Source organism: Triturus cristatus, chromosome 6 (genome assembly GCF_964204655.1).
Source record: "Triturus cristatus chromosome 6, aTriCri1.1, whole genome shotgun sequence".
In the NCBI taxonomy this organism is placed as follows: Eukaryota; Metazoa; Chordata; class Amphibia; order Caudata; family Salamandridae; genus Triturus; species Triturus cristatus.
In genome coordinates, this window is record NC_140589.1 from 1,693,726,024 (window position 1) to 1,693,741,311 (window position 15,288).

Genomic DNA, 15,288 nt, shown 5'->3' on the forward strand with positions numbered 1-15,288 from the left:
TGCGCGTGTAGCGTACACGCGTACGCGTCCCACGCGGAGTACGCGCGGCTACGCAAATTGCGTAACTATACGCAAACAGAGTAGATAAATTACGGACATTGCGTAAACCGTACGCTTACCGTAAGCTTACGGTACGTGTACTAAAAAAAAATTTAAAAAAAGGAAAAAATGTATTGCTAATAAATTTTACCTGTTTATTTTATAAAATATTTTTAAAAAAACATATTATAGAATTTTAAACATTTAACCATAGTCTTAAAAAAGGATAGAAAATTAAAAAATATATATGTTTAAAAAATAGAAGAAAATAAAAAAAATTGCATTTAAAAAACCTTGCAAATTCACTGAAAAAACCATGGGTTTCACACACGTTATAGTTAGGAATTAGCATTTAAAAAACCTTGCCAATTCACTGAAAAAACCATGGGTTTCACACACGTTATAGTTAGGGATTAGCATTTAAAAAACCTTAGAAATTCAATGAAAAAACCAAAGGTTTCACACATGTTATAGTTAGCTGGACATTTCACTCGTAAAAAACCAATGAAATTCCCCCGTTATAGTTAGTTCCGCTAACTATAACTCGCGCGCCCGCAATGCACTGCTGATGACGTCACATATTACATCACTCATGACATGGTCAGTGACATCACTCATGACATCACTGATGACATCTCAAATGACATCACTGATGACATCACTGATGACATCATCCTTGTGATAGAGTGGCAGACCACCTCTGCCCCTAATATAACCTTTGATACACACATTCAAAAATAGAAATTAAAATTTTAAAAAAAATGGACATACCAATACCAGTTACAACAACCTATTCAGTAATTCTAAGATCCACATACACATCCACTCATTCACCAACAGTCCTGTACAGTCACTCATACATGTACTCACTCATCATATGTACTCATACACGTATACATCCTGTTACACAATGCCACTCATCCATAGAGGTACTCACACACATAGTCACTCATGCTAATAAAGAATCAAACATACATTTACTTGCATATACAGTTATACACACACCGCCACACTTACTTCTACAGAAACTTACACATACTTAGTCTTTTAAACAATCACTTATAGAAACACATACTTATTCATACAGGAACTCTTCCAATCTCTCACTCTCACATATACTCGCTTATATACACCAATTGTCACATATACTAGTTTAAAACATATGTAGTTACTCATAGAGACACTATTGAGACAGTCATTCACTCACTAACACACCCATGCACACACTCATTCACCCATAGAGTCCTGCACACATGCTGTCTTCAACACATACAAAGAGTGAGTCACTCATTCATGCACCTATGCACTACGTAATACCCCCCACCGAACCATACAGACATCAGACACTGATACTCAAAAAACCAACTAATAACCTATATAGACACCCATGTAGCTACTCACCAACCCATGCAGCCACTTATACACAAAGTGAGAGACTGATACAGATATTTACATATTTAAACATTACTCACTAAGCCATGTATTCACTAAGATACACTTAATCAGTCAGTTATACAATCAATTTTTCAAAAACAATTCATCCATTTAGACACTTATATACCCATTTATTCTTCCATCGACCTTGAGATATACATATATAAAACATATGTAATTTCCTGAAAAACACACATTCTCTGAATGATGTCATCAGTGATGTCATTTGAGATGTCATCAGTGATGTCATGAGTGATGTCACTGACCATGTCATGAGTGATGTAATATGTGACGTCATCAGCAGTGCATTGCGGGCGCGCGAGTTATAGTTAGCTGAACTAACTATAACGGGGGAATTTCATTGGTTTTTTACGAGTGAAATGTCCAGCTAACTATAACATGTGTGAACAATTTATGAAAACCGAGCAATAGGGTTCAAAGTAAAGATCAAGTAATGGTGCTAGTGCACATCAATGAAAGTCACAGATTAAATTCCAGCTGTTCATGTCTTGTCTTTATTTCTTGACAAAGCTTCTTCGTTGCAAGCCCCCTGCCAGCCAACACGTGTTTCGTCCTGACTATATTATGTCATGGACTTCATCAGGGCTGCAGGCAAAGAAATAACCAAATTCCATAAGTATATATAACTAGTCAAAAAACATACGTACAACTGTACTAACATCAGAAACTATAATACTATTTGTACATTAATTGTACCATTCAAACCTAATAGATAAACATGATGGTCGGAGCAAAACATGTGATGTCTAAGTTCACCGAAAATTAAAGATTGTGATCAGTGATTATAGGAAAGGAAGCGAGACTACAGAAAGGGAGTAAAAGTTATTTAGAAAGAACCCAAAGAAGAAGACAATAGATATGAATATCGAGAGTCAAGTAAGATCAGGAAGCTGTGTATACCATGATAAGAAGACAGCTACTGACCTCAAAACTAGTGCCCTAAAATAGAAGCAAACGAAAGAAGAGGATATTTTATACTTATTAAACATGAGCTCAAGAAGTAAAATAGCTGAGGAACTCTTTAGAAACTTACATGCAGGAATTTCAGTTAACAAAGCGGTTTCGCAAGGTAATGTGAAGATTAATGAAGGATTAAAAGCTAAATTTACTAGATTGGAAAGACTTAAAAAAACCGAAATAGGTAAATGGTGGGATGGAGCTACACTTAAAGAATATATTCGATTAGAAAGAATCCCTCGAGGCTTGAGATCTACTATATTTCCAACATATGACGATCTCGAGGAGGATTTACTTCTCCTCTGGGAAAAAGAACTCACTGGTAATTCTATGCGTTTGATGAATATTCTTATAGAAAATGCCGAAAGAAAAGTCCAAAAGGCAGCAGAAGAAGCTGACATTTTGGAAAAAGAAATTGTCGAAATAAACTTGCCTGAAGTAGCTAAAAAGAACTATGCAATTTTGGAAAACATTTTGAACAAATTTGAAGAGGAAACAAAAGAAAAGAAAGCTCGTAAATTAAAACGTGATGAAATAGACTACCGCAATGGTAGAGTCTTTACATTTGCCAAAAAATTTGATAATCTGGTCAGACAGGACCAACAATTGACGAGTAGCAGATCATCTCTACTCAGCACAGTAAGTTCTGCCTCATCTAGTAATGTCTCAGTATCAGGAACGGAGGGAATTACAGAAGGGGTGCCTAACGTACTCCCGGGTAATAGTTTTTTACGGGAAGTACAACGCAAAGGATAGGCAACAAGGAGAACAACAACAGAGCAAGAGAGGACTTAAGAGTAAAGCAAGGAGAGGCTGTAGGGGGGGCACTAAACCTAAACACAAGAGAAAGAGTAAACACCAGATCCTGGAGCAAGGTGAAACAATAAATAAAAATAATGAGAGAATTCAGGTTATAAACCTATCTGACACTGTTTTGTCTACTGACATGATTTCGGTTCTAAGTAAGGGTATGGGATTTTGCCCATCCCCGGTTTGTGACATGACGAATGTGAAAATAGATCTTTTCAAATTCTCCAGAAATCTTAAACTAAAAAAGTTCTTTGCAACTACTATTGTTCCGAATAAAAAAGGTACCACAGACACTATGGTTGGTGATTTGTCTATTCAAGATATAAGAGATAGAGTCTTATTATTATCTATTACGGAAAATGAACAAGATCCTATTACTATGCATAATGTCCTGCAAGACCTTGACTGTACAACAAACCTTAGGGAGGATAGTGGACTTAAACTCAAGTCAAAATGGGTCCCACACCTTGCGTCAGGTAACAGCATTGACCTGTTCCATAAGATGGTTGAAAAAGACTTGGATGCACTGGAAAAAACTATCAATCACCGGAAATCTTTCCCCCATGTTGATAATCTAACATCTAAAGAAAGACTCGCACTGAAACAATTGAGGGCAGACTTGTCAATCACAATAAGAGAAGCCGACAAGGGAGGTAATATTGTAATAATGTCTACAGAATATTATGAACAAGAAATATTGAGTCAATTAAATAATACATCATGGTACAAGAAACTTCCCAGTAATCCCATTTTAACTATCAAGACAGTGATTAATGAGCAGCTTAAAGAATGGAACATTGTGGGCTTACTTAGTGATGATGAACTTCGTTATCTTCTGATTGATAAACCCAGATATCCTTGCCTTTATACAGTGCCTAAAATTCACAAAAATGCGACTTCACCACCCGGCAGACCAATTGTGTCGGGAATAGGTGGACCAACTGAACGTATCTCTGAATTTGTGGACACCTATTTGCAACCTTATGTCCACAATTTACCATCAACGATTTGAGATACGAAACATATCTTAAATACACTTATGGATATCACTTGGGATGAGTCTATGACCCTTGTCACATTCGATGTGGTGTCACTTTACACCAATATTTTACACGAGCAAGGCTTATTAGCTTTACGCTACTATTTGGATAAGAGACCGGTTGAATTTTTAGAACATTCACAAATGATAATAGATATGTCACGAATGATTTTAGAACACAATGTGTTTCTATTTGGGGGAGAGTGGTACCAACAGACGTGCGGTACTGCGATGGGTTCCAGATTTGCGCCGTCCTTTGCCTGCCTCTTTATGGGGTGGTTCGAGGCGGTGCACATCTGGGGCCCATCTGGTACGAGATGGCAGGAATATATAATGTTTCTTGGCCGTTACATAGATGACTGTCTTCTAATATGGACAGGTAGTATTGATGAACTCAATGGCTTTTTCGAACATCTAAACAACAATTCATTTAATATGAAATTTACAATGGCTTACAGCAAACAAAGAATTGTTTTTTTAGATGTGGAACTTTTTGTTGAAGACATGTGCATTTATAGTCGAATGCACAGAAAAGAGACAGCATGTAATTCAGTTCTGCATGCAGCAAGTGCTCATCCTAGGACGCAAGTCAATTCGATTCCCTATGGAGAATTTCATAGAGCACGCCGTAACTGCAGTAAGGATACTGATTTTATCAATTGTGTAACAGATATTGAAGCAAGATTTTTGGATAGGTGTTATGATCATAACATAATTAAGAAGGCAAAAAAACGAGCCAGTCTTCTTAATAGAAATGATACTTTAAAATCACATCATAACCCTAAGGGTAGACAAGAATCAGTGAGAATGATAACAAATTTCCACCCTTGGTCTCATAAAGTTTTCAATATACTTAAACGCCATTGGAAACTTCTCACATCAGATTCTGATCTTAAAAAAATCCTGACCAATTACCCAAGTCTGACATACCGCAAAGGTTTAACAATTCGGAATATGGTTAGCCCAAGCTACCCTAAGAATAAAGTTGATACCAAGTCTTGGCTACAGAGCAGAAGCGTGGGCTTTCACAGATGCGGTGATTGCAGTATGTGCAAATATGCTTTATCAGGAACTAAAGAATTCACATATAATGGTTCCAGAAAGTTTTACATAACCCAGTACATTAATTGCAATACTAAGTTTGTTATCTACGTGATTATCTGCAAATGCTCAATGATTTATGTGGGTAGCACGGTTAGGAACCTAAAAACACGAATTGCGGAACACTTCAGAGCATTGAAAAATATGGATGATAGATACCCTATAGTTCATCATGCTCTAGAATGTTCGGAGCAGAATAAACAACAGAACTTTAAATTTCATGCTCTGGAATCAGTACCAAGTGACATTAGAGGTGGCAATCGAGAATTAAAGCTGCGGCAGTCTGAAGCACGCTGGATTCTGAGGTTACATGCGGTGAATATGGGAATTAATATTGAAAATGAATTACAGTATTTTTTGGGTACATAACTGCTTTTTATTACCCCAGTTCACGTTAGCCTCAGACGATGATGTTAATTTCAAACAACTCTGTTATATATATTGAATATTACTATGTATAACTGTTATTATCTCTATTATGTGCTCCCCTCTATTTTTGCCTTCCCATGTGTTTACTGGATGATTGTAATATCTTGTTCGAAGATAGTGTATACAAAATAATATGCTGTACATTATTATATGCTTTGCCTCACAGTGATCTAGCTATGGTGGGGTCACATTTGGTTTCTGGCAATTCATTTCTCCTTTTACTTTTTCTTTTCCTTGGAGCTAATAATTTACACGATAGATACCTATAAGTCTGTATATACATACCTATTGATTGTTTATCAATTAATTACCTGAATTTGAGACTCATACGCAAAGATAAGCGTGTTTAGGTTTAGAAATTAGACATAGAATTAATTTGTAGTGAATAATTTATATTTAAGCCACTGACGTACTAGTCCTCTCAGTGTCGATCCCGATCAAATATGGCGCGCCATTTCCGATGCACTGCAAGCCAACAATTGCCATGAGTAGCAATTAGGTAATGGCAGCCTTCTCTTACATATCTTGTTCGAAGTTAGTTACGCCACTGACGTACTAGTCCTCTTAAAAATGGCGCATAGTTTAGTAGCCTTAACTTGGGCGTGACGATCCCGATCAAATATGGCGCGCCATTTCTGATGCACTGCAAGTCAGCAACTGCTATGAGTAGGATTTAGGTAATGGCAGCTTTCTCTCACATAAATACCGTATACTTTGGCTCCGCCTTATTAAGTTCAATTTGTTAGTTCGATTAACGCTGTCCGAAGAACTAATTATGTACTGCTCTAATATGTCGCTTACCTGAAGTACTAATACCGAGCTACAGAGTCCGTCGTCTAATAGGACTATTTATTCCCATTTCAACATGGCGCTCATTGCTGACGCCGAGAAGATTACACGAGGTTGAGATTACGGACCGTTCTGAACATACCGAGGTAAGCGCGTTTCTAGCGCGATGGGATAATTTAGCGACTTTAACTTCTTGAGGAGTTAACTTGTGACGGAGTATTAGACTATGGAGATGCCAATCTATTCAGCCGAAGAAGCTCATAGGGCTCTATCAATCCGTATTGCCATTACCATATGGTTTTATTTATTTTGTTTGCGGCACTACAGTACTACCATTATATCTCATGGCCGTTTGCTGGCTGTGCTAGTTTTTCCTATGGTTTTAGTTGATAATTTTTCGAACTAGTGTCCCTGATACATAGTGGATAGAGCGGTAAATTTCGGTTTTCTTTCTGCTTTAGGTTACATTACTGACAACTAGAACTAATACAACAGATCGATATACTTAAGAAATTGGACAGAAACCAACAGCCAGAGAATTCACTGGTACGCCCTTTAATAATTACGCCATTTACGCTTAACTGAGGAATTCACTCTTGTTTGAACACTAACTTTATTGATAATATTCTTGCTCACTTGTAGAATGCGGACGCAGCATTAGGTCTTTGCACCTATTAGACAAAGCCCTTGATTACACCAAATTTTGGTGAGTTCCATGTATTATCAGTTCGATTTTCATTTCTAGCACTAATTAATATTACCAGATCACTATTGGCAATGGTTTCACCTTACTGGCGGGCTACGTGGATTCAGGTCTCTTATAAAATATCCTCTTCTTTCGTTTGCTTCTATTTTAGGGCACTAGTTTTGAGGTCAGTAGCTGTCTTCTTATCATGGTATACACAGCTTCCTGATCTTACTTGACTCTCGATATTCATATCTATTGTCTTCTTCTTTGGGTTCTTTCTAAATAACTTTTACTCCCTTTCTGTAGTCTCGCTTCCTTTCCTATAATCACTGATCACAATCTTTAATTTTCGGTGAACTTAGACATCACATGTTTTGCTCCGACTATCATGTTTATCTATTAGGTTTGAATGGTACAATTAATGTACAATTAGTATTATAGTTTCTGATGTCAGTACAGTTGTACGTATGTTTTTTGACTAGTTATATATACTTATGGAATTTGGTTATTTCTTTGCCTGCAGCCCTGATGAAGTCCATGACATAATATAGTCAGGACGAAACACGTGTTGGCTGGCAGGGGGCTTGCAACGAAGAAGCTTTGTCAAGAAATAAAGACAAGACATGAACAGCTGGAATTTAATCTGTGACTTTCATTGATGTGCACTAGCACCATTACTTGATCTTTACTTTGAACCCTATTGCTCGGTTTTCATAAATTGTTGATGTTCAAGGTAAACTCTGTTTGCCCAAATTACGATGTTAGTGGTCGTCGTATTGCTAACCTAGTAGCAAGGGTTCTCACTTATACACAAGTACCAATATATCATTTCCCAGCGCATTTTGTCCCTACCACTGTGGTTTCTTTTCTGTTTTATAACATGTGTGAAACCTTTGGTTTTTTCATTGAATATATATATATATATTTATATGAGTAGATCCGAAAGCTTGCTGCGAACGCCACTCCACACCGTCACAGCATAAACGGACACGGACCAAAGTTAAGTGCTGGTTATTTTATTTTGTGCCTTTCTGCCGCCATAACATTTCCTCTCCTCCGAGCCTTGATCACATGACAACATGAACCAATAACGATTTGACTTATAAAGTGACTGTGCAAACATTCGATTTATCACGTGACTGTTAACAGATGGATATAGACAACAGACTTGACTGATATAACTGTGCAAAACAACGCAATTTAAAAGTAGTAGACGCACGGTAATTAGAATTATAAATAATTTTAAAAAACCTGTAATGGTGAATACATTGGATAAATAAATTATTTAAAATCAATGTAAATACAAATAGCAAACAGTTATACCAAGAATAAAAAAATAAATAAATATTCTTTCATTTGTGCAAAATATCGCTGTTGTATATTCTTGGCGCAACCACCTGAGTATATCTTAAAGGCATAATAGTTTCCACATGCCTCTACCCATCAACGTGTAACAGTTATTCAACAGTTATAATGTAAGGATACATTGCTGAGACAAAAGGACATCTAGAGGCTTATGAGATATGGTATTTCATGAGTCTGCAATAATACAAAGTCTAATGACAGTGTCCAATCGAGAAAATGCATCTGATGTGTGATAAAAAGATATCCCTTCTTATGAGTAAATTATAAGGGAACATATTAGCAGAAAACCACACAATGACCTTACATCATCAAATTCAAATCTAAGTTGACATTTGCGGGATGAATCCCTAATGGTAACGCTATAAGCTGGTCTGCTTACAAAATCATATATATACAGTCACGTTGATAATTAGTGCAAGTGTGCAAAATGTGATGTGCAAATATAAAAACTGCATCTGTGAAATGTAAAACAATAAGAATGTATGGAAATGTGTTAAAATAACGAAGTTAATTCTAATGTCACATATTTGGGGGAATATTCTACTCGAAATACTGATTAGATTGAGTAAAAGGACATTGCCCTGTACATTTGGTGACTAAAGAGAAGTTTAATGTAGACATGATGTAAAAACATGTAAAAAATACGTAAAAAATGTGTGTAAAATACGTAAAAACCATGTGAGGGACATACGGAGATCAATATTTCCACTCAAATATCTCTGCCTAGTTGAGGACAGTAGGCAGATCTCCCTAGAAGTTATTGCTGTGTCCAGTAGTTCTCAAAGTTAGAGAAGACTGAGAGATGTTATCTTAGGGAAAAATACTGTATGGTGAGAGCCCTCACCAATACATAAAGTGATATTGTGGGTGAATACAAGAGAAATTTATGTAAAAGGGTGCCTTATGTTCAACGGGTGCTAGTGTGACTAAGTTTTTACACATAGGTAAGTTCGAATGGCACCCTGTATGAGGACTGGCAGCAATATCAGGGGTACACAAAGATGTGTAAATCAGAGAGAATAAAGTTATCTTTACCTAGATTTATAGTTGTTAAAAGATGCATATAATAATAAATACATAAATATATATGCGATATTGGAGGACCGTAAGATAACTATGGGTCCTGTCTAAAGGAGTGTAGACGTGTAGTGAAGGTACAGCTGCCTGCCTAATGTTAGATAGTATTTAAGGCAGGCTAGTGTAAAGATCCTCTGTGATATTTAATCCCCCAGGATGTTTTGAATCAAGTCGTAAAATGTATCGTGTTTCAAGTTGGCGGAGTCTATGTTCTCTATCTCCTCCGCGTCTGCTTGCCGTCACTGCATCAATAACATAAAATTTTAAGTCCTTGTTGTCGCTGTGGTGATACTCCTTAAAATGTCTGGCCACTGGGTAAGTATTGTCTTCGTTTGTTATAGCCCTGAGGTGTTGTAAAATGCGCTTGTGTACGGCAAGTTTCGTACTGCCAACATACCTAAGTTGGCAGGGGCATTGTAATACGTATATGGCGAATTCTGTTTTACATGTTAAAACCTTGTCAATGGGATGTTCTCTGTCGCTAAAGCCATCCTTGTATGTTTTCATATTGGAACCATGGATGCAAGATTTGCAGGTTTTACATTTAAAAAATCCGCTGTTAGTCTGAAGCCATGTAGTTCTTTCAATTGTTTCGGGGCTGGTATTGACCAAACGGTCCTTCATGGAGGGGGCCCTACTAAAGGTGATAGATGCTTTATGTGGAAGCGTAGGGCCGATGATGGGATCACTGAGAATGATGGGCCAATTCCGATTGATGATTCTGTATAGGTCTGAGTGTTGTCTGTTGTACCCCGTTATAATCCTGAAAGGACTGACTGTTGTTGGTATCAAAGTATTTGTTATGTTGGGTACAGTAAAATCAGGAGTTCTATAGGTATCAAGGAGTTTTTGTCTGTCTACTTGCATACTTTTCATTATGGCACCATTGATGACCCGTGCACTGTAGCCCCTCTCCAAGAATCGAATTTTACTGGCTTGTTGTGCAAGCTCTAGATCAGTTTGGCTGCTACATATTCTCCTTAGTCTAAGCATCTCACCGTAAGGGATACTGTGAATAAGATGATTTGGGTGTGCACTCCCTGCGTGAAGGATGGTATTACCAGCAGTGTGTTTCCTATATAGCCTAGTTTGGATTGTGTTGTTGGCTATGAATACCTCAGTATCCAAAAAAGCTATACTGGATTGACTCAGGTTGGCAGTGAATTTGAGATTAAATTGATTTACATTTATCAAAGCAATGAAATTCTCTGCCTGTTCTTTGCTACCCCTCCAGACCACGAACAAATCGTCAATATATCTGTACCAGGCTATGACATTGGTGCTGAAAATTGACCTGTGCTGGACCTTGAGGACCAGTTCCTCCCAAGCCCCCATGTGTAAACAGGCGTAGCTTGGAGAGAAACTGGCCCCCATGGCTACACCCTGCAGTTGGCGGTATAGAAGATTGTTGTACATGAATATGTTATTACATAGACAAAATTCCAGCATCTGCAACAGCATAGAGTTGTGTTCTTGATATTGTTCAGGCCTACGTGTGAGGTAATACTTCACTGCCGCTATGCCATCCGTATGAACAATGCTGGTATAGAGTGCAGTCACATCCAGTGTCAACATCCAGTCATCATTCTTCCATGTGATCTGTTGAATTTTAAGCAAAAAGTCACCTGTATCCTGTATATACGATTCAAGATTTTTTACGTGACTTTGTAAAAAATAATCTATATACTGTGAAGCCTTTTCCAACAGTCCCCCTCTAGCAGAGATGATAGGTCTGCCGGGGGGTTTCTTTTCATCTTTATGGACCTTCGGTATGAAGTAGATCAAAGGGGTAACTGGATTTTTGTTCTTAAGAAATTTCAATTCGTCCTCCGAAATCAATTGGTTGTTTCTCCATCTGGTCAGCTTGTTATAGAAATCTTGTTGTGTTGTTTTCAAATTTGTAACATTAATACGCTCATAGCATTGTCTATCATTGAGCTGGTTGTAGGCCTCCTTGTCGTAGTCAGCTCTCGTTTGCAGGACAATGTTGCCCCCTTTGTCACTTCCTCGTATTATGATGTTTTTCTCTTTGCTGAGTTTAGTCACCAACGCTTCATACTGATAAGTGGTTCTGTTGAAATGGCATTTGTTTTTAATGATGCGCCTCTGGAGATTTTTTAATTGAACAATGACATTCTCGTGAAAAATGTCTATTACATCATGGGGCATTACAGGACTGAAGGTTGATGGTGCTTTGAAAGAGGTTTTAGGTTCTGTTTGTTTGATCGGAAGTGTTGATGTAGCTGCTTGACTCGGGGTGTCAGAGTAACCTGCTCCTTCAGTTTCCCAGAGTTCCAGAATGTCTTGAGAAAATCCTGGGTTTGAAGCCTCACCCATGTCCGTGTCTTTTGAGATGGGGGCTGGCGTCTTTTTGTAGTTGTTCAAAAGGTGGAATTTGCGGAGTTTTAACTTTCTGACCGCTTTGTAGATGTCTATTCTGGTTGAAGCGTAGTTCAAGTTGGTTTGAGGAGCGAAGGAGAGACCTAATTTGAGTATATCTTGTTCTTTTTGTGTGAGATTCATTGGGGTCAGGTTGACTATAGACCGATTAGAATCAGAATGCGCTATTACTTGTTGGTCTGCCATTGGCCCCTGCCTCTCCTTCTGTTGGGATAGGATGCCCCTCTTCCTCGCGTTGTTCCTCTGCCTGCGTTTGTAGTTGTTGTGCTTTCGTTGTGATTCTTTTGTGGCCTGGGTCTTAGAGATTGCATCCTCTCGTGGCATAAAAAACCAATTTCTTCAGCTGGGGAGGGTTTCACTAAACCACTTTGCATATCCGCACCACGCAGTTCAGAATCAGAGTCGTTATCTCCTGCGGAACTGATATCTGATATAGTTGAATCTGCTTGATCTTTGTTTCTTGGCATCTTGGGTTTGGAATATGTCTTGGACGAAGGACCACGCAGAACATCATATTTTTTAGAAAAAGTGAATATTTGGCCAAGTTCGTAATCGTTACGGTCACGCTGAAACTTGAACGCTTTTCTTTCCCTTATCACAGATTCTTCTTTCTTTAATCTGGCATTCATCTCATTGGTGAGTTTGGTTTTTTCTTCTGCTTCACCTATTGTTTCCAACTCCTCTTGTATCGTAGCAATTTCCTTTAGCAATTTGGCTCTGTCTATATCCGCGTATTTTATAAGGATTAAAGTGAGGCGTCTAGATGATTCCAGGTTGCTCTCCGCCCATTCTCTCATGAGGTTCGGATTAGGGTTTTCATAACTTGGGGCCGTAAGGATTCGCAGCCCCCTTGGGATCCTGTTAACATCAATGTAGGCTTGTAGGGACTTAGACTCCCACCATTTGCTCTGCTCATTTTTTAGCTTTTTTTCTAACATTTTAAACTTCTCTTTCAGTGTACTGTTGCTAGTACTGTCATTCGTATTGAGTCTCCACGGTGCGTTGGTGGCTAATGGCAGGCTGTCTGTAAACATCATAGCTGCTGCAGCCTCCCGCTCTTTCATGTTGTCGGCCGACATTGTTCTTGGCACTATTCCGTAGATTAACAAGGCGCCTCTAACAGTTGGCTTAGATAACAAACTGCGCGCCTTATGCACTATAACTCTCCACCCCTGAATACCTTGAAATTTGTGGCGCCTCGAAGCCTGGGTTCCTCCTCGCGGTATCGCGCGTCCTCCGACTCGTTATCCGCCGAAGCTTCCCGTTCTTCGTACAGCGTGTTCACGTTCAGGTTCAGGGGGGTCAAACGCCGAACTCCCTCCGGAGACGTAGAAATCCAAGAAAACCAGGATGTAGTTCCGTATGCGGCGTTGTCCATATATTTATATATATACAGAGCGGCATGTACTGCCTTCAAACCACGTTCTGTATTTTACCCTAATCTTCTACATGACTCAATTGAAACTTTTCATGATATAGTTACTAAAGAACTTGTAAAACAGAAACATAGCAATGCTATTAGAAATACCACAGGTTTCAATTTGTCAAGTAAACAAAGAAACATCATTGTATCTCTGTCCCAAGATATGAATATTGTAATACGCCCATCTGACAAAGGTGGGAATATAGTACTATGGAGTAGAAAAATGTATATTGATGAGGCCCACAGACAAATAGATGATGATAAATTCTATTGTCCTTGTAATACCACCGTGTATAATGCTAACATCACTACCACTTGGGAAAAACTTTCGGAGTGGCAGAAATCTGGAATCATCACATGGCATGAGTATGGCTTTATGAAAAAAAGATTATCCAAAACTGCCTATCCTGTACCTCTTCCCTAAAATTCATAAGCACCCCACAGTCCCTCCAGGGAGGCCTATAGTATCATCTGTGGGTAATGTATGCGAAAATATCTCGAGTATGTTGACTACTTTTTAAGAGAATATGTCATTTTGTTACCATTCTATGTTAGGGATACAAAAGATTTCCTGAACAAAGTGGAGGTCATCATATGGGAGGAAGGGTACACCCTCATTACCCTGGACGTGAACTCACTGTATACCATCATTGATCACGGCCAGGGAATTGATGCCTGCATGCATTTCCTGAATGAGAAAAACATTAGCTACCTTGAACATACTCAAATGCTGGCTGACATGATGATGCTATGTCTTACTAATAACATCTTTATGTTCAATGGGGAGCTTTACAGGCAGGTGTGAGGCACAGCAATGGGTACGTGCTTCGCACCTAGCTTTGCAAACCTCTTCCTTGGCAAATGGGAGGAGGAAATTTACAATGAGGCAGCGCTTCTTTCTGACTTTGAAAAGGTGGCAGTCTGGCTTAGCTACATTGACAACTTATTTATTGTTTGGAAAGGGAGTGAACTTGAAGCCACCAACTTTATTGAGAAACTCAACAACAATAAATATAATATCGTCTTGACTCATAATATCAGTAAAGACTGTATCGAGTTCCTGGACCCCAGGATTTAAGTCAGGGAAGGCAAACTAGTTACCAGTCTGTATAGTAAAAAAACTGCCGGAAACAGTCTCCTTCACGCCCCAGTGGCCACCCAGATGCCCATAAATGGAGCATTCCTTATGGGGAGCTACTGAGGTGAGAAGAAACTGCAGTACTGAAGACACCTACATGAAAGAACAAGAAACCATGTTGAATAGATTCAGAGAACGTGGTTACCCAGAGTGGGTTCTCAAAAAAGCAATCAGAAAAATAAGTGATACCAGCAGAGAGAAGTCTCTTGAAGATGTAGACAAAAAGGAAACCAATGAGACCAACACTAGAGTTATTACCACATACAATCACCAGTCCAAAAGAGTTAACAAAATTCTAGCAGATAATTGGAACATTCTGAAAACCAAAACCATCATAGGTTCCAATTTGAGTGATAGACCATTGGTCACTTATAGAAAGGGGAGAAGTCTGAGAGATATTCTAGTTAAAGGGGACATTACCAAATCCAGCAAAGGTAACATGCATAACCTCAAAGGTTTATTCCCTTGCGGGCACTGCAAAGCATGCAAATGTAGCCACCTGGTCAAAGAATGTAATATTCCAGGATGCAACAAGGATAGGAACATAACACAGTTTTAAAAGTGTATCAGCAATTTTG